The sequence below is a fragment of the Eretmochelys imbricata genome, chromosome 13 (genome assembly GCF_965152235.1).
Source record: "Eretmochelys imbricata isolate rEreImb1 chromosome 13, rEreImb1.hap1, whole genome shotgun sequence".
Taxonomy (NCBI): domain Eukaryota; kingdom Metazoa; phylum Chordata; order Testudines; family Cheloniidae; genus Eretmochelys; species Eretmochelys imbricata.
Window position 1 is genome coordinate 37,230,707 of NC_135584.1, and position 20,926 is coordinate 37,251,632.

Consider the following 20,926-nt stretch of genomic DNA (forward strand, 5'->3'; position numbering starts at 1 on the left):
ATAGCCTAGAAGAACCTACTATAAGGTGGGCACATAACTGGTTGGAAAACTGTTCCCAGAGAGTTGTTATCAGTGGTTCACAGCCAAGCAGGAGCAGCATATTGAGTGGAGTCCTGCAGGGATCTATCCTGGGTCAGGTTCTATTCAATAACTGCATAAATGGCATAGAGAGTACACTTATAAAGTATGCAGATGATACCAAGATGGGAGGGGTTGTGCACAGTTCGGAGGACGGGATTAGAATTCAAAATGATCTTGATAAACTGCCGAGATGGTGTGAAATAAATAGGACACAATTCAATAATGACAAATGCAAATCACTGTACTTAGGAAGGAACAACCCATTGCACACATATGAAATGGGAAATGACTGCCTGGGAAGGAGTAGATCACAAATTAAATATGAGCCAACAGTGTAATCCTGTTTCAAAACAGGTGAACATCATTCTGAGATCTATTAGCTGGAGTGTTGTAAGCAAGACACAAGAAGTAATTCTTCTGCGCTACTCAGCACTGATTAGTCCTCAGCTGGGATTTTATGTCCTGCTGAGGGTCCAGCATTTCAGGAAAGATGTGGAGAAATTGGAGAAAGTCCAGAGGAGAGCAACAAAAATGATTAAAGGACTAGAACACATGACCTATGAGGAAAGATTGAAGAAACTGGGTTTGTTTAGTCTGGAGAAGAGGAGACTGAGGAGGACATGATAACAGTCTTCGAATACCTAAAAGATTGTTATGAATAGGAGAATGATAAATTGTTCTCCTTTACTGCTGAGGAAAGGACATGAAGCAATGGCTTAAATTGCAACAAGAGAGATTTAGGTTGGACATTAGAAAAAAAAATCCTGACTGTCAGAGTGGTTAAGCACTGGAATAAATTGTCTAGGGAGTTTGTGGAATCTCCATCATTGGAGATTTCTGAGAGCAGGTCAGACAAACATCTGTCAGGGATGGTCTAGATAATACTTAGACCTACCTCAGTGCAGGGGACTGGACAAGATGACATATCAAGGTCCCTTCTAATTCTTTCTTTCTTTCTTTCTTTCTTTCTTTCTTTCTTTCTTTCTTTCTTTCTTTCTTTCTTTCTTTCTTTCTTTCTTTCTTTCTTTCTTCTCATTTTTGAGTTGTTCAGATCTTATTTGTTTGTTTGTTCATGTTGATTTAATTCTGGGTAATTCTTTGAGGTTAGGTTGTGCTTACTAAGGCAGGAGGGTGCATCAATGTTGCGAGTGTCATCATTATGATGGAAAAGCCCATCCATCTGTTCATCTGTCCATCCATCCATCCATCTGTCCCTCCATCCATCTATCCATCCATCTGTACCTTCATCCATCTATCCGTCCCTGCCTGTCCATCCATCCATCAATCTGTCTGTCCATGTCAGCCATCTGTACATCCATCCCCACACCTAAATTCATAGATTCCAAGACCTGGAGGGACCATGGTGATCATCTAGTCTGACTTCCTGTGTAACACTGCCCAGAGAACTGCCCCACAATTATTCCTAGAGCGAATAATTTAGAAAAAACATCCAGTCTTCATTTTAAAATTGTCGATGATTAAGAATTGACCATGATTCTTGGCTAGTTAATTACCCTCACTGTTAAAAATTTACACCTTATTTCTAGTCTGAATTTGTCTAGCTTCAGCTTCAAGCCTTTGGATTGTGTGAGACCTTTCTCTGGAAGATTGAAGACCTCATTATTAAATTTTTGTTCCCTGTGTAGTTACTTCTAGACTGTGATCATGTCACCCAATAGGTTTCTCTTTGTTAAACTAAACAGATTGAGCTCTTTGAGTCTATCACTATAAGGCATGTTTTCTAATCCTTTGATCATTCTCATGGCTCTTCTCTGACCCCTCCCCACTTTATCAAAATACTTCTTTAATTGTGGGCCCCAGATCTGGACATGGGATTCCAGCAGCAGTTGCACCAGTGTCAAATCCAGAGGTAAAATAACCTCTATACTCCTACTCAAGATTCCCTTGTTTATGCATCCCAGGATCCCATTAGCCATTTTGGCCACAGCGTCACACTGGGAGATTATGTTCAGCTACTTATCCACCGTGACTTCCAAATCTTCTGCAGAATCTCTGCTTCCCAGGATAGAGTCCCCCATCCTGTAAGTATGGCTGACATTCTTTTGTCTTGGATGTATACACTGACATTTAGCCATGTTAAAATGCGTAATGTTTGCTTGCATCCAGTTTACCAAAAAATCCAGATCACTCTGTGTCGGTGCCCTTTCCTCTTCATTATTTATCACTCCTCCAATTTTTGAGTCATCTGCAAACATTATCTGTGATGATTTCATGTCTTCTTCCAGGGCATTGATAAAAATGTTAAATTGCATAGGACAAGAACTGATACCTGACCCCACAGGAAACACACCTATTTGATGATGATTCCCCATTTACAATTACATTTTGAGACCTCTCATGTAGCCATCTTTTAACCTATGTCACGCGTGCAATGGTAATCATATATCATTCTACTTTTTAATCAGCATGTGCAGTACCCAGTCAAATGCCTTCCAGAATTATAAGTATACAACATTAACACTGTTACCTTTATCGACCAAAGCTGTGAGGGGATATCTTTTATTGGACCAACTTTTGTTGCTGAGAGATACAAGCTTTCGAGCCTACACAGAGCTCTTCTTCAGGTCTGGGAAAGGATATTGGGGTGTCACAGGTAAGTACGTGGAACAGGTTGTTTAGCATAAGTACTTAGTACATATTTCTCTCCAAACTCATCATAAGAAGCAAGCTCCGCACAGTCCAGGACCCACCAACCCGAAGTAGCATGAGACCTTGCCAGAAGAAAAGATGCAAAACTTGCAGAAATATCTCCACTGCTACAATGATGAACACCCCCTCCCATAATGCACCTTTCAAGATCTATGGGTCCTACACATGCCCATCACAACATGTGGTTTCTCACTAAATGCCCCAATAACAACCAGGTGGGTGAAATGAGACAACCACTCTCATATGAACTCACACAGAAAAATGACGAAAGACAAAAACACCTTATCACCTGTCACAGACTCACAGGTTGTGCCCGCTCTTGGCCCCGTGTGGTCCGTGAGGGGAACCTCCTTCAGTGAGACAGCCCTTCTTGGGGGTCCACTCTCTCCCAGGGGTTAAGCCCCTCCACCTCCTGCAACCGCACCTCTCTGAGCCTTAGCAAGCCTGTTTCTCACCGTGGGCCCCCTCAGGGAGTCCACTCGCTCTGGACCCCCAGGGCCTCCACTCTCAGAGAGAATAATGTAACCCTATTCTCTAGACCAGAGTGACTCTCAGCCAGCGTAAAACAGGAGAGTTTATTGAGCATTTAAACACAGCATAGGAAACTCTCAAGCCCCTCAGACCTGGCCTCCCTCAGCACAGCACATCCCAGTCTCCCCTGCATCCAGGTGGGTTCTGCCTGCTCCCTCTTAAAAGCCCAGAGCCCCCCTGCTTCCCCAGCTGGGCATCTGATATCACTGGCCCCAAGCCCCACCTCTGTCCATTGTCTTCTCTCCTGGTAAACAGAGTTGCCTGGGCCCCCTCTCCTCTCGTCTGTCCTCTGGCCCCCTCCGGCTGGAACCAGCTGGTCAGGTCACCGGGGTCCTCTCTCCACATCCCATTGTCCTCCCACTGGCCAGAACCAGCTGGTTAGGTCACCGGGGTCCTTTCTTCACAGCCCATTGTCCTCCCACTAACCAGAACCAGCTATGACTCCTGAGATGGGCCTCCAGGTTGCCAGGTCACCAGTCGCTGGGGTCTCCATTCTCCAGGCCATTGGCTGGGGTCCCAAGTTCCATCTCCTGTCCTCTGTAACAACAAACTCCCTCTCCCATCACCCTTGTTGAATCAGTAACACCCAGGGAAACTGAGTCCCACCCCCTTTGCATGCAAACCATTGGAAAAACAAGGAAGAAAACAAGAAAATCCCCCACTTCATCACATCACCTGGGGACGAACACTTTTCACAAAATGATCACTCCATATCTGACCTCTCAGTCCTCATCTTCAAGGGAAATCTGTACAACACTTGCAAAAGGTGAGTTTGGGAGCTTAAATTCATAACTTTTCTAGACACACAAAAATGAAATGAATAGAGAGACTGGATTCATGGCTTATTACAACAAACTGTAACCCACTAAACCCCTTTCCCCACACCTTTTCCACCCTCTTTCTCCCCCTATGACTGGAGAGATGTTAACAGGCTACTTCAGGCTACTTCAATATGTGTTAACTTCTTCTGATAAACAATCTGTTTCCACTTCGCATTGAGCTGTGACACACAGAGGACCTTTCCCGGACCTGAAGATGAGTTCTGTGTAAGCTCCAAAGCTTGTGTCTCTCATTCAGAGAAACTGATGCAATAGGATATCACTTACCCACCTTGTCTTTGACATATCCTGGGACCCACATGGCTACAACAAAGCTGCGTAAATCCAAAAAAGATATCAAGTTCAACAATCGCTGAGCTGTACACCCATTGGGACAGTAGTGGGCACTGTTGCCACAACAGGTGAATTGCTGCTGGGTCGGTATCTCTTGGAGACAGGGAACAGAGTGGCAACAAATCCTCTGTCCAGCATTCAGGGGCCATGAGGTGCAGATGTGGGGCGAACGCCAGGCAGAGCAGTTACAGTCAGACGCAGACAGGAATCCAGACACACACACACAGAGGCTGCTGCATCAAGCATTGCACCACAAGTGGCATGTGCCGGGTGGGAGGAAGAGGTTAACGAGGGCTTACTCAGCTGTGTCAAGGAACCAGTGTGAACAGAGTGAAGGGTTCATGCACAGGGCAGAATGATGGTCCACACCAGGAGAAGTAGGAACTGAAAAGTTCAGATACAGGACCTGTCCCCTGTAGAGGGTAGCAGCTCTATTTGGACCTCAGGAAGTGGGGATTTGATGGCTAATGGGGGAGAGGGAAATGGGACATAGGGACTTTTCCCTCTAGGGGGTGCTGGCTCCAATACCAGCCTTTCTATAGTTGTTGTTGTTTTTCTTTTTTTTTTTGCACCATCCAAAAGGGTTTAATAGAGAGAATCTGATCCCTGCTCTAGAATCCCATAGGAGAGTCCAAAAACTCTGAGAGACACACAGGGGTTCTATCTCAACATCTACGGGCTGCTTCCCCCACCCCCAATCCATTTTGACACCAATCAATTCATAGCATTTTTCTAAGAGTAATGAAGATAATCTGCATTTCACACTCAAAGCCTAGTTAGCCCATGGCTGGTCTAGCCAGGCAAAGAGCCAGGAAAATGGATGTCTACTTCAGTGCTGTTTCTGCAGAATGTTCTGGATCCAGGGGATGAAGGTGGAGAGTCTTGTGAACATGCTTGAGTGGTAGAAATTCCCATCAACATACGAAGCGATGCCCTGGGCCACTCCCTCACATGCCAAATGGCCACCAGAATCACCCTGGGATTAGGAATAACCACAATTTTGTCTTGCACTTCTCTATCATGATTTTTTATCTACAGTTGTGATTGCATGAGAGTAGAGATGGTTTAAATATTTGGAAAAAAATATTTTGTGTAAAAAATGGCCTTTTTTCAACTTTGGCAGCTTCACCAAAATGTTTTCTGTTTGGAAGTGTTTCCTTTTTTTTTGTTTGGGAGCACTTGGTAGGGTTAGGCAGAGTTTGGTAGAGTTGTGTTTCAGTTGGATAGCATTTGAATTGGGTGGATGTAGGTAGGAATGAGTTTGGGTAGAGTTTACTAGGACAGGGGGTATGTTGGGTAGAGCTTGATAGGACAGGGGTTAATTTAGTAGAGATTTGGTAGAGTTGGTAAAGTTTAGGGAGAGCTGGGGTTGGGGAGAGTTTTACAGGACAGGGGTTAAGTTTGATAGAGTTGGGTAGGGTTGTGGGGAGGTAAGTTTAGTGTAGAGTTGATAGGTTTGTGTAGGGTGGGGTTTGCGTTTGGGGTAAGGTTGGTAGGATTGTGTTGAGGGGGTTGAGTTTGGGGTAGGGTTGGATTGGGTTGTGTTGGCCAGGGTTTCAGATGAAGGAACATCAATAGCCATGTATAATAATGGATCTTCGCCAAGCTAGTGGAAGCTGTGCTGAGCTGGTCTCCCGATCACCTCACCTGTTTGGGCTGATCTGATGTCTGCATCAACACCCCATCTCTTGAGCAGGGCAAGGTTGGAAGGGGATCACTGAGCAATTAGATAGTTAGCCCTGGAAAGCGCCTCCCAATTCCCTCTCAGCAGCTGCCTCCTGGAACCAAAGAGCCTTCAGATCAGCAGGATACTTACCCAATAAGGTAATTTCCCCAGGCCGGGCTTCCCCACACACAGCATCATTGTGGGGTTGTATCCAGGATACAGCTCACACATGTTGTCCCTCATGACCTCCAGGTCCACCTCACGGAGGGTATCAGTTCTTGAGTTCCAACCAGTCCAACCCCACCCGGCCACGCTGCACATGGATCGCGGCCTCACCCTGGACTTGGCGTTTGGCAGGGGGGTTGAGCCACACCCAGTTATTCAGCACTGCGCTGTATGACAGCAGCCATGGATGTGAGGGAAAACAGGGAACCAGGTCAGCACAGGGATTGGAGCTGGGAAGGGCCAACATGTCCTAACAGAGGAAAATGGAGCTGTGTCCAGTGCATGAGTGTGAGGTCATGGGGGTGGAGTGATGGGATGGGGGTGGTACCTCCCGAAGTGTGAGGTGACTGAGGGCAGGGCGATGGGATGGGCGTGGTACCTGCAGCAGTGTGAGGTCACAGGGGGTGGGGTGATAGGATACGGGCGGTACCTGCAGCAGTGTGCGGTCACTGGGTCAGGGTGACAAAATGGGGGCGGTACCTGCAGCAACATGATGTCATTGTCAAGGGTCTCTCTGTTGTATTGCGGATGGGGGATCCGGCGGCGCATGGAGATATTCTGTTGGCTCTGTTCCCATTGTTTAATATTATGGGCTCCCAGGTACAGTGATCTTGCTGTAAAAGCCAAGAGCAATACATGGGCATTTGGGGCAGGAGTGTACTGAGGTGTGGGATGGGGACATGGTCTGACATAAGTACTGATCTTGTGGGGACAGGGCAGTGATCTCATACTCCTTCATTCCCCTTGACCACTGGGTCTCAGCTTCCCTCCAGCCAGGTGACCCCTCCCAGCTAGATCCAGAGAGGGGTCTATGCCCAGGTGGCCCCATCCCCACCCCAGAGCCCCACAGAACTTTCCTGTGGCTGTGAGCCACTCCCTGCCCCTCTCAGGACAGTGGGCCAGAGCCCAGTTTGTGTCAATGGGACATAGCTCCATTGGTGTCAATGGGTCGGACCCATTGATTTACCCAGTGTTGGATCTGGACCATGGTTTGCAGAGGCCCCTAGAGACCCTCCGACGCCCCCTGAGCAGATCAGACCCCTGGGCTCTGCTCTCCCAGATTGTCCTACTAACTGTTCCTTCCCTGGAACCCACGACGGCTCCAGAGCTCCCGGCTTCCCCATCACCCTCTAACCCTGACCTGCCTCGACATCCCCAGCACAGAGGCGCTTACTCTCCATTGCAGTGAGCAGCCGTCAGCACAAAGATCCCTGCCACCAGGAACCCTCCATAGCGTTACCTCTTGTCTCTACGTCATATATCCAAATAGGCCATGTAGGGCCTGGAGTGAGGCTGGGCTTCCTGTCCTCCAATGATCTCACCTGGTGTGTGGGGTGGGGGAACAGATTCATATAAAGAACCCCTTTGTGTCCTTGGGCTGGGCTGGGATCACTCTCCCCATCCCAAAGGGGAGTCCCCACAGCCTCAACCCAACCCCTGTGATGCTATTCCTGGGGGATTCCTGTAGCAGGAACATTGCCCTGTGCTGAGCTTTCCCCCACACTGAACTCCCCACGGTGCTGGAGGGTAAATCTAAAGCTCTCACCTTGCTGGGTGGAGAATCAGTACACCAGGAGTGGGTCAGTAATCGCACTGCCCTGAGTTAACAGCTTTGGGGACCAGTATCACCCAGAACGCCACTGACATGTCCCCTGCTGATGTTTCACCTTCTCCATCAACCCACAGTGACAAGCCAGGGCTGCTCCCAAGCTGGACCTCCAAACTGTTTTTGTACAGAAAATAGGGTTTTCTAGATAATGAAAAATCTCCCAGAAAGCGTCTCCTTGCCTCAAACATTTCAGCATTTTTCTTGGCAAACTGATCATTTCCCCCAGCCTTCGGCGCTTTTCAGCTGACAATTTGTAAGTTTTCGGTCACCAAAATAATTTTCTCTATGGTCACGCTAAAGATTAAGAAGGAGTGGCAAGGTATGCAGTGGAAACATGCTGTTCCTCATCCGTTTAGCTCTGATGCCATCACCATCCCTGACCCTTTACTGCTGTCTTTTCTCCAAATGTTACCTAGATTGCCGAGACCTATGGCAACATTATATGCACAGCTAGCCAGCAAATTTGAACGAAACACTGATCCTCTAAAAAAGCATTGGGAGGAGGAACAAGACCAATTATTTTCTGCTAACCAAATGGAAACAAACTTTAGCCAGTGCTCCAAACTGTTCCTTGGAGCCTCATTTAAGATGAATTCCACAGGAAATCCTATGGAGGATGCATTGGACCCCTCTTCAACTGTTCAATGCACATGCTGCTAAGTCAGCTGTGACACAGAAGGTGCTGACTTCACCCATATGCTCATAGACCAGTAGGCTTTGGGCAGAACTGAAGGGGACGGTGTTTTTTTCCCCCCATCAAATAAAATTAAACCTGTAATTTTCAACCTAGTGGGTGTTAATTGGAAGCAGAATAAAACAGAAAGACTTTGGCTAAGCAGAGCACTAACAGCAGTGAAAAGCAAGTACTGCCAAAACGGAAATCCAAAAAACAACCAACAATCAAAGATTAGAGCGTAGACATCCTCAGCTTGGCTGCCAAGGGAAAGAGCTATCGACTGTTACAGAGATTCCCAAGAGAAATTGTTAGAGATATGAGATGCTTTCCTGGAAGTATCTGATCATCCTGTCAAATGCATGGGTCCACCTCACCACCCCACTTCCCTACCCACTTCCTTCCACTCCCTGTATCTATCCCTCTCATTTGAATTTTGCTTCTAGCCTTTATCTTACTTTAATAACTTTTCTTTAACTAGCGGGATTTTTATAACGCATATTTTGTTTGTAAATTGTGGAATACAATAAGGGATTGATATTCTAACCATTCATATTATAGATAACTAAATATTTGAAGCCTAGCTAAGGTGAGGTAGCAAATACTTAATATCTTATGAGGTGTTTATGCATTATGAGAAGTTTATGTATATTTTGCTGTTTGTTTTCTCACTGTCTCTATATATCTTTTGAAAAAATAAAAAAAAAAATACTCGAAAAACAAATTACTTTGGGGGTTTTCAATGAAAAGTCGAAATTTCCCAGGGAAAAACTTTTCTGACCAACTCTGAACACGTCTCAGCCCACGTGGATGAAGTCAAAGCTAGACAATTGGTGTAAAGACATCAGGGTGGAGGTGACAGGAGGGGCAGGGAAGAGCTGGTGAAGCTGAAGGACAACGTAGGCAGAAGAACAAATGGGGATAAACTGGGCAGGGATAGATGGAGGTGGAAGTGAGAGGGTCTCTAACCATCAGAGGGATGTAGGACTTAGGAATTGCCAGACTGCATGGTTTGTTTTAACCTTGTGCAAATGCACGTCCTGAGACACTTGTATGGGTTGAAGGCTGGTTCTCTGAGGTTAACTGGCCCCTGGGAAGTTTCCGATGCTTTGGCCAGGTTTAAATCAATATCAGGGCAGCCACAGGCAGAGCTGACCCAGTTGAACTACAGATGTGGTTTAAAATCAGGTTAATTAAAGCCATGCAAGTTTGTGTGCAGCTCACATCTGAACGTTTTAACAGATGTTAGTTTGACGTCCATATGAAGGAGGCTGTTTTGACAGTCTGGTGCTGTTATTTGCATATGGTGCCACCAACCCAGAGGAGGGTCCCGTTCTGCCGGGTGCTGCGCAGACCCTCAGGGAAAGTCAGTCCCTTCCCTAAAGAACTTCGATTTAAAATGACAGCACAGACAAAGGAAGAATGATCTAGAACCCAGGAGTCCTGACTCCCAGCCCCAGCCCTGGTCTAATGACTAGACCCTACTCAGACCCTACTCACTAGCCATTCTGAGGCCCTACGCAGCCCCAGGCCTCCGTGGGGTGGGCAGGGGAGAAGGGGGGAACTTCCCGCCACCGGTGAGTGCAGGCCTGACCCTGCTGCAGTCCTCAGGGGAGTGGGGGCAGGGCTGGGGCGGAGGAGGGGCGGGGGCCATGGGGAAGAGGCGGAGCAGGGGCTGGAGCAGCACGCAGCTGCGTACTTTGTGTATGGTTAGGGATGGCCCTGACCCTACTCCGAGGCAGGGGATAGAACCCAGGCGTCTTGGCTCCCAGCCCCCACTTGAGATACCCCAGTGTCTCTCTCCTGCTCTCTGTCTCTCTGTGTGTCTCTCGGGGCCATTATCTCAGTACCAGCTCCACCACCCAGCCTTCACTCCCACCTCCAAACCCTTCCCTAGCCGGATCCTGGGAGCCAGCGATCACCCTGGCAGATGTATCTGACTCTGCGGAGGATCTGGGATTTGCAAACAGCCCAGAAAGCTCCCGGCTCCACTCCCCATGATCCCTGATGCTCCCGCACTCACCAGCCCCAGCCCCAGGGGGCAGGAGAAAGGCCGTGGGCAGCAGGATCAGGATGAGCATCGTCACGGTCTGGGGAAAGTGACAATGCTCGAGCCTAATTAAGGTGGTGGGACCGACTCCTGGGGCACTCCACTTGATACTGGCTGCCAACTAGACATTGAGCCGTTGATCACTACCCGTTGAGCCCAACAATCGAGCCAGCTTTCTATCCAGCTTATAGTCCATTCATCCAATCCATACTTCTTTAACTTGCTTGCTCTTAAATCATACCATGTTCCGCTTAGGCTGTGTCTTTTAATCTTCCTGGAGGACCTCTGCATTAGCACTTTAGTGATCATGACACCTCTGTTTTCAGCAATGTCTCAGGTCTTTCATTTCCTGGTGCATGTTATTTAATACTGTATAGCATCTAGGGTTACAGTTTGCATAAAGACAGGTTTTAGGGTAGCAGTCATGTTAGTCTGTATCTGCAAAAAGAAAAGGAGTACTTGTGGCACCTTAGAGACTAACAAATTTATTTTATGGGGGGAGGGATACCTCAGGGATTTGAGCATCGGCCTGCTAAACCCAGGGTTGTGAGTTCAATCCTTGAGGGGGCCATTTAGGGATCTGGAGCAAAAATTGGGGATTGGTCCTGCTTTGAGCAGGGGGTTGGACTGGATGACCTCCTGAGGTCCCTTCCAACCCTGAGATTCTATGATTCTATTTGAGCATAAGCTTTCATGAGCTACAGCTCACTTCATCAGATGCATTTAGTCTCTAAGGTGCCACAAGTACTCCTCTTCAGTTTGCATAAAAGTGTTTTATAAAAACACAACAAAAAATTCTCTAAGGTGTCGAGACAAGATAATAATAAACAAAATTATAATTGTTGCTTTGCAGGCACCACTACAAAGTATCTTCAAGTATGTAATCCCTCTGTGTTTTTGTTAATATTATTTATGGTAGGCCATTGGCTGGGGGAGATAATACCTCATAGAGTGGGAAAGGGATTCTAAATGACAAACTGTCATAAACATAAAGATAAGGGCAGCATAAAATCCCTCCTTGTAGCTGTACTAAATCGCTTTACCTGTAAGGGGTTAAGAAGCTCAAATAACCTGGTTGGCACCTGACCAGAAGGACCAATAAGAAAATACTTTCAAATCTGGGGGGGAGGGGAGGATTTGTTTGGGCTCTCATTGTTTTTTCCCTCTCCAGACAGAGAGAGACCAGGCAGGTAAAACATCTCCTGAAAACCTACCTGAAATGATCCATCTAAGATTATAAAAATTGTAAGTAAGGCAAGGGAATGCGTTAGAGTATCTTTTGTTTTAGCTTGTGAATTTTCCCTATGCTAAGAGGTAGTTTATTCCTTTTTTTGTAACTGTGAAACTGAGTCCAGAGGGGAGTCCTCTGTGTTTTAAATCTTTGTATTACCCTGTAAAGTTACCTTCCATCCTGATTCTGCAGGTGTGATTCTTTTCCTTTTTCTTTTTGTAATAAAGTTCTTCTTTTAAGAACCTGATGGATTTTAGTGTCCTAAAAACCAAAGGGTTTGGTTTGTGCTCACATTGTTAACCAATTGGTTGGTATACTATTCTCAAGCCTCCCCAGGAAAGGGGGTGAAGGGGCTTGGGGGGATATTTTGGGGGAATAGGGACTCCAAGTGACCTTTTCCTGAATTTTTGTGTAAATCACTTGGTGGTGGCAGCAATACTGTCCAAGGACAAGGAAAGGAATTTGTGCATTGGGGAAGTTTTTAACCTAAGCTGGTAGAATATAAGCTTAGGGGGTCTTTCATGCGGGTCCCCACATCTGTAATCCAGTGTTCAGAGTAGGGAGGGAACCCTGACACAAATGCTTGCCTGTGCACAAGCATAACATCTCACAAAGAATGGCTGCCTACAAACCCGTGTGACTAAAAAAGAGTTCAGTCAGTTATCAATTTTCTCCTAAAACCTCTGGACAGCTCTCTTATCCCCAATGCCCCGTTCTCTATGGCTGTGGCTTTTGTCTTTTTAATTTGTTTATTGTAAAACCCATCACTTGTCTGTGTGTGTGTGTGTGTGTGTGTGTGGTGTTGGGGGGTAGGGAGAGGAGATGTTTAACCACACCCTGGACTTTTAAAGCTATCGTTACAATTTACAGGGAGAGCAGGTTTTTGTATTCCAGGCAATTCACTGAGGCAAAAGTTTAAAAACAAACTAACGCTATATTTTAAGACCCCGCATAACCATTTAGAAATAGTCTTTACATTTTATTTTATTATTGTAAAACCCTGCTTTACGTGAGGGTTTTATATACTATTCCTGTCCCCCAGGAACTTCTTTCTTCACAATTTACATTCCCATGTAGCCTAGCATTACCGGTGGGGGGGGGGGAGGGAGGAGGTCACAGAGACGATCATTATTTAGTTATGGAAACTGAGTCAACTTAGCATCTTTTTAGGCTTCGGTTATTTCAGTTTAAGCCTGTGTTTTTGCTGCAAAAGTTTAGAGCTTTTTTTAAAAGTATGCTGCTTCAAATTGCCCTGACTGCATGCTAACTCTTTGTTTTGTATTGAAAAACGTTATGTAAACGCCCCTCACTTGCGACAGGTTTCAGCTTCTACTCGGCTCCTGGTTTGGTGCTTGAAAAACACTATTTTTCAAAGGCTAGGCAAGTGTATCATGAACATTTTTATGTCACTGAACTTCTACAAAATACTGCTAAAAAAGACACCTGGTTACCTTACAGCTCATACAACACTGGTTTTTATGGTTTACTGAAGGCTTGTGTTTCCTCAGATAACCAGGGTGGGCGTTTATCTTAGGAGATGCATCTCTTTGTTGTAAAATACAAGGGTTTACTTTTTTATTTGAAAAAAGGAGCGACTTTTTGTATAAGCTGCTTTCTTAGCATCATCCACTGTACGAACCTGCTAATATAGGTTCTTTTGAACTTTTATTGTCAATGCTGGGAATGGGACTTTCATGCTTTACAAAGTTTTCAGCTAAAGTCATTTTATGGCTTGGGGTCTTTCTGAGGGTTGGGGTTTTTAACCCTGGAGTTGTCGGTCATTATCTTTATTTTAGAAGCGGGGCCTCTGGTTGTAAAAAGTTGTATAATTTCTTTACAGAATTTTTCCTTTGGGCAAAAGTTTAAAAAGCAAGCCAGTGTTTTTTGAGAGAAGTAGAACATCTTTTCTTAAAAGATGTATCTTTGTATTCACACTTAGCCAAAGAATTAAGAAAGGAGCTTATCTTCAAAACAATTAGAAGGAAGTTTTATCTACTTCCTTCTCACTGTTGTCTTCTAGGCACAAAAAGGAGGGGGGACCTGTTGCTACATAATTTTTCTCCTTTAAACTTTTATTGTCAGTGCTGGGAATAGGACATTCACTGTTTCGTATAAATCTAAAGCAAGTTGGTGTATTTTTTGAGGGAAATAAAACATCTTTTGTTAAAAGGAGTATCTATATTTTCACTGTTAGCCAAAGAAAATACTTATCTTCAAAACAGTTAGAAGGGGGATGGGGGGAGGAGAAAATACAAGGTTTTCCTTTTAAATTTGAAAAACGTAGCTAATTTTTGTTTAAGCTGTTTTCTTAGTGTCATCCAGTATAAAACCAGCTAATATTCCTGACATGCAGTTATGTTATTTCATGATAAGAAAAGAATTCCTGGGCTTTGCAAAAGTGTTAAATGGAGGAAGGGGGACAGGCTATCTCTGAGCTTCACAAAGCAAGAGTTTTTGTCTTATAAAAGCATGCTAATGAACATTTTATCGCAGTAGATAACAGCTTCAAATAACAAGGGAGAACGTGGGGGTATTTAGCGTACTCCTTCGCGCAGTTACACATTTCTTTTGAAATGTTCTTGGATGTGACATCCTCCCTTTATAAAGCTTAACAGCTGGGGGAGGGGAGAGGGATGGAGGGAGGTGGAGGGCTCTTGTTTTAAAATCTTGGTATGATATGATTGGTTCAGGAAGAATTTGTGTTATGACGTAGCTGTAGAACAGCTTCTGATTGGTCCATCCGAGAGGCATGATTTGCTCCCAAGGCTCCCCTCCCTGAACAGTTCTCAGTCGGGGGACGGGGAAAGGCCGGGGGAAGCAGGACCAGGGTCAAGAGCTGCATCGTTGGAACCATCCAGGGACATGAACGGAGACTCTACCTCAGCCCTGGGGGTTATATAGACCAGGTGAGGGGAGGGGAGGGCAGAACCTGCCAACTACAGGGGCATGTACCCTGCTGCTTGGAAACCCCCATCCTGGTTGGGCCAGGTGCAGAGACACCCAGTGGGAAATTGTCTGGTCACAGCCGCACCCACAATGGGGGAAAGGTTTCCTTTCTGCTCTGTTGCCTAAACAAACTGGCTGGGGACAGTGGCTAATGATGCCCCCGCGATGTAGCTGACACTGCTTCCCAATACCCCTGGCTGAGGATGTGGTTAACATTGCTCCCCCTCCAGCTACCAGTGTAAGGAAACCTCTGGACTATTCTGCACCTAGATTCCCAGACACATAGACTTCAAAGCAAGGAGGGACAATGCTGACCTTCCAGACTTACCCACCTGGACACCCCAGAGCCAGAACCCACCCAGTGTCTCTGCCCTCCAGCCCGGCACTGCAGGCAGAGCTAGGGCAGATCTCTAGAGAGCTGACATCTGGAGACCCTTCCTGGTGGGGAGAGCTCCAAGAAGAGCAATCTCCTGAGGGTATTGGAGGCAAAGAGGGGACTCAGCCCCCATCTATAGGCACCTCCATGGAGTGGGGGTTTCTGAGAGCAGAGGGTTCTTCAACCTCACTGTTAGGGGGCTTATTCCTTCACCCACTTACTTCCCTGGTCCTTCTCGCATGAACAGAGAGCAACAATACCCGAAGTCCAAAGGTGCAAACAATTCGATGTTTATTGGGGTGAACTTCCAGCAAGCATGATTCCAGTTTCCTTCCTTAGTTTCCCCCTTCCCAGCTCTGACACCACAGAATCTTACCTGTGGCCCTGTTCCCATTCCTGCCCTTAGCCAAACATGATTCCAATTCCCCCCCCCGCCCCCATTCCCTGTTCCCATTTCCCTCTTTAGCTAAACATGATTCCCATCCCCCCCCCACACACACACACACTTCCTGATTGACTGCAGACTATATAGTAAAACTTGAGTTCTGCTTAGCTATACCTTAACCAATCATTTTCCTGAAATTTAACTAACCAATCCTAACATATTGTAACATGATTATGTAACCAATTATATCCCACCACCTTAATTAGTTTACACCCAGCAAAATTAATTATACAGCAGACAGGAACAATCACAGAACCAGACAGAGATTATACAGACAAACAATAGGAAAATGGGGACTACAGTGATACAACAAACACAGAAATGAGGATTTCACATCCTAGCTATTGCTAAGTGAGTTCTTGCCAGACAGGATGCTATCAAACTAAGTTTCCTTTTACATCTTCGAGGCACGTCCCTTTCTCTGGAGGTGACAGGCACTATCAGGACAGGATTGTATCCTAAGAGCCCAATAGCACCTTCTTTCAATGTGACTAGTTTGGAATGTGAGGAGGTGACCGGTCGCTTCCCAGTTTATGGTTGCCTCTGTTACTTAGCCAAAGGCCTTAGCCTAAGCACAGGGCCTCAGACTGTCACAGTAAGAGAAGGCCCTTACACTGGCAGACAGTGATTTTGATTCTTTCTTTTATACCTCTGTAACTAGCTAAGTGATAAGAATACACCTAAATTCTTAGAGTCTAGGCCTTTACAGACAGTCCTGAATATCTATATCCTCACACTCACTGGCCAAGGCAGGACAAGACCCAACAGCCAGGAGCTGGAGTCAGAAAAGGGTCTGGCTGGGACTAAAATGTGCAAACATTAAACATGGAGCCATGGGAACAACTGACCTGGGGCCGTGGTGGAGGCAGGAGTCGCTGGGTGGGTTCTGGCTCTGGGATGTCCTGGGGGCCAGGTTTGACTGTCACCATAGTCCCTCCTAGTCTTGCAATTGATGGGTCTGAGTATCTCAGTGCAGAAAAGCCCAGGGGTGTTTCTTACACCTGTAGTACGGAGGAGATAGGGTTAATCACATCTGCAGCCAGGCCTGGTGGACACCAGAGCAAGGAAGAAACCTTTCTCCTGCTCCAAGGGGCCCAGTGTCCAAGGGGTGAGGGGGAATGGGGTCTGTGGGAAGCAGGGCCTTCACCCGGTAGCGGAGTTGTGGGCTGCAATGAGGGTCTTCCTGCTGATCCTGCTGGGGCCAAGCACCTGTAGCAAACTCTGCAGCCTCTCCTGAGTGTGACCAGGGCTGGATTTCCCATTAATCACAGTAGGCATGTGTCATAAACATACAGCTAAGGGTAGCATAAAATCCCTCCTTTACCTGTAAAGGGTTAAGAAGCTCAGATAACCTGGTTGGCATTTGACCAAAAGGCCCAATAAGGGGAGAAGATACTTTCAAATCTGTGGGGGGAAGGTTTTTGCTTTGTCTCTTTGTGTGTGTTCTCTCATAGACAAAGAGAGAGATCGAGCAAGTAATCTAGCTCCTATTGAATGATACATGTAAACTTACAGAAATAGTAAGTAATAGCAAGGAAATGTGTTAGAGTATCTTTTGTTTTAGCTGGTGAATTTTCCCTGTGCTAAGAGGGAAGTTTATCACTGTTTTTTGTAACTTTAAAGTTTTGCCTAGAGGGGAATCCTATGTGTTTTCAACCTGATTACCCTGTAAAATTATCTTCCATTCTCATTTTACGGAGGTGCTTCTTTACTTTTCTTTTCTTTATAATAAAGTTCTGTTTTTAAGAATCTGATTGGTTTTTAGTGTCCTAAAAAACCCAAGGGTCTGGTCTGTGCTCACCTGGTTTACCTATTTGGTTGGTAGATTATTCTCAAGCCTCCCCGGGAAAGGGGGTGAAGGGGTTTGGGGGGATATTTTAGGGAAACGGGAACTCCAAATGGTCCTTTGCCTGAATCTTTGTCTAACTCGCTTGGTGGTGGCAGCAGTACCCATCCAAGGAAAAGGAAGGATTTGTGCCTTGGGGAAGTTTTTAACCTAAGGTGGTAGGAATAAGCTTAGGGGGTGTCATGCATGTGGGTTCCCACATCTGTACCCCAGAGTTCAGAGTGGGGAGGGAACCCTGACAGGTGCCTGGGGTGCCGGCATTCTAGGGGCACCTAAAAATTCAAATTTTGCTGCTCCCAGGTCTGGCTGGGGGCAGAGGTGGGGCTGAGGGGAAGACGGCTACATGCAGACTTCACTCAGCCCGGCAGACAGAGTCATTTCCCAGTGAAGCCGCTGAGTGCTTGAGAGAGGGTCTCTGGGGCAGATTGTGGGGGGTCTCTGAGCAGTGAGGGGTGGGGGGTGCTGGGCACTGGGGAGTCTGTGTGGGGCACTGGGAAGTTGTGGTGGGCCTGTGCGATGGATGCTGGGCAGTGGAGGGTCTGTGGGTGGAGGGGCTGTAGATGGTGGGGTGCTTAAAAGATAAAAGTGATGGGGGAACCTCCACTGCCTGCAGCGGTGTGTGTGTGTGGGGGTTCCAAACCCCTGCTTCTAGGGGTGCCAAAGTGCAAATCCAACCCTGAATACAGCTGGGGCTCTCAGACCAGCCCAAGGTATTGTGTGACGCAGCCCCCAGAGGCGCCTTTGGGTCCCTTCTGCCAGTCTATGTCCCAGACAGGGAGGCCAGCTGCAGAGCTAAGGCACAGGGCTGGGACACAAGAAATCTGGGACCAGTTCCCAGATCTGCCCAGGATTTTTGTGGACAGAGATTTCCATGGAACTGCTGATGAGCATCCAAATCCCTTAGGCAGGTTTACAAACAATCTCCCTGGGCCTCAGTTTCCCCATCAGTACAATGTGAAGCATGATTCTGCCTAGGTCTGGACACTATTTGCCAACTTTCCCGACTGGACAGATTGCTGCAAATGGCATCCAGTTGGGAAAATTGGCAACCCTAAGCAAAGGCCAGAGAATTGCTCCACAGTTATTTCTAGAGGAGATCTGTTCAATCAACATCCAACTTTGATTCAAAAATTGCCAGCGATGGAGAATCCATGACTCTTGGTAAATTGTTCCAATGGTTAATTACTCCCACTGTTAAAAATGTTACACATTATTGCCAGTCTGGATTTGTCTGGCTTCAAACTCCAGCCATTGGATCATGTTGGACCTTCCTCTGCTAGACTGAAGAGCCCATTGTTAACTATTTCCCCCCCTCTAGATATTTAGAGCCTATGATCAAGGAACCAGGTAACCTTCTCTTTGTTAAGCTTTAGAATGAGCTCCCTGAGTCTCTTACTCTAAGGCAGGTTTTCTAAACCTTGAATCATTCTTGTGGCTCTTCTCTGATCCCTCTCCATTTTTTCAGCATCCTACTTGAACTGTGGATACCACAACTGGACATGGCATCCCAGCAGCAGTTGCATCAGTGCCACATAGAGAGATAAAATAACCTCTCAGCTCCTACTCGAGATTCCCCTCTTTGTACATCCCAAGATCACATTAGCTCTTTTGGCCCAGTATCCCACAGGGAGCTCACATTCAGCTGATTAGTCACCAAGAACTCAAATCCTTTTTCCAAGTCCTGGCTTCCCAAGATAGAGTCCACCAACCTCTAAGTATAGATGGCAAACTTTACTCCTACATGTATATTTGACGGGTTTCCCTCCCGCCTGGGGTGACACCTGGAATTGGGGTACCACTGAGCCCCTCTGACCCTCCAGCCTGGGCTCTCTCATATACCGTACTGAAGTGACCAGCCTGCCAAGCTCTCTCCAGGCTCCATCCTGCACTTTCACCAGCACATGTACAGGTAGGGACATGCACATCTGCAGTTACATGCAGTTGCTCTGACCAGCTACTGCACGGGAAGGCTCCAGCTAGGGAACATCCCAGCTAAACAGGCACACACCCCCTCTGGAATGTAAAGCCAAAATTATGCCATCTTGAGCTGCACAGAGAACTGTAAGACATAAGCTCATGAAATTTGCCCCCTCCCTCAATGTGGAGAGGAATATAGAACAGCTTTCTGCCCCTGTTGTATGGTTCCCACACACTGGTTTTAGACAAAGCAAAAAGAAGTTTATTAACTACAAAAGATAGACTTTAAATGAATATAAGGGCTAGCAAGCAGATCAAAGCAGATTATCTAGTAAATAAACAAAAAACTAAGCTTAATATACTGCATAGATCATCTATGAATATCAAATTCTCACCCTAAGTGATGATACAAGCAGGCTGCAAATCCTTAAGGGGCCAGCTGCACTTACTTACAGCTTGGAATCCCCAGGTGTTCCATTAATAGGCTAAAAATCCTTTTAGCTTGGGTCCAGCACTTCCCCCAGTTCAGTCTTTGTTCCTCAGGTGTTTCCAGGAGTCTTTTTGGGTGGGGAGTCAGTGAAGAACCACAATGATGTCAATCCTCTGCCTTATATACTTATATATTGCCTTATTTTGCATATGGCGGGAACCCTTTGTCTCAAAGTTTGGTTCCCACACCAGTCAGTGGAAAAATCCTGACATCACAAGATGAAGTCCAGCATCAGGTGACCCAGTCACATGTCCCTGTAATGTCACAGCAGAGAATTGCTCGCAGACTCTCTGTTGCATCTTCTGGAAGGCTCCCCAGGTGGGAAATAGGTTTCGTTTTAAGCTTATTGTTTCTTCCTAATGCTTATTAACCTGAAGGGGCCTTCCCAACCAGCCATCTAGACTGAGAGCCTTTTGCCTTGTGGGCATTACTCAGGTGTAACTACATGTGAGATACAGATTCATAGTCAGTATTCATAACTTCAGATACAGAAATGATACACGCATACAAATAGGATAATCATATTCAGCAAATCATAACTTTTCCATTGACACCTCACATGCCTTATCTTGCATAAAATACATCATAACTATGTTATAATCATATCATAATAATATCTCTATGAAGAATGAGGGGTGTCGTGTCACTGTATACATTTACGTTTACCCGTATTTAAACACATTATTTGCTTGTGCCCAGTTTATCACAGGATCAAGATGTCTCTGTATCAGGGATCTGTCCTCTTTATTATTTACCACTCCCCCAATTTTTGTGTCATCTGCAAACTTTATCAATGAGGATTTTATGTTGTACTCCAAGCCATTGACCTGGTCTCCCAGGTCTATGGGGCTGCAGAGCTTTAATGGCCCCCACTTCCAGAGAAGGGGGACCAATCTCCCTGGGCACAATCTGGCTAAAGGAGTTAAGAGGGGGTTAAACTAATAGTCAAAGGGGTAGGTAAAAAGAGGAAAGTAATGAGCTCCCAGCACAAAATTGAG

General features: G+C 46.2%; 1 pseudogene; it reads right to left on the reverse strand.

Moving 5' to 3' along the window:
• Positions 1–5,283: 5,283 nt before the first annotated feature.
• LOC144273232 (cathepsin G-like) lies at positions 5,284–10,708 on the reverse strand (annotated as a pseudogene).
• Between the last annotated feature and the right edge of the window lie 10,218 nt (positions 10,709–20,926).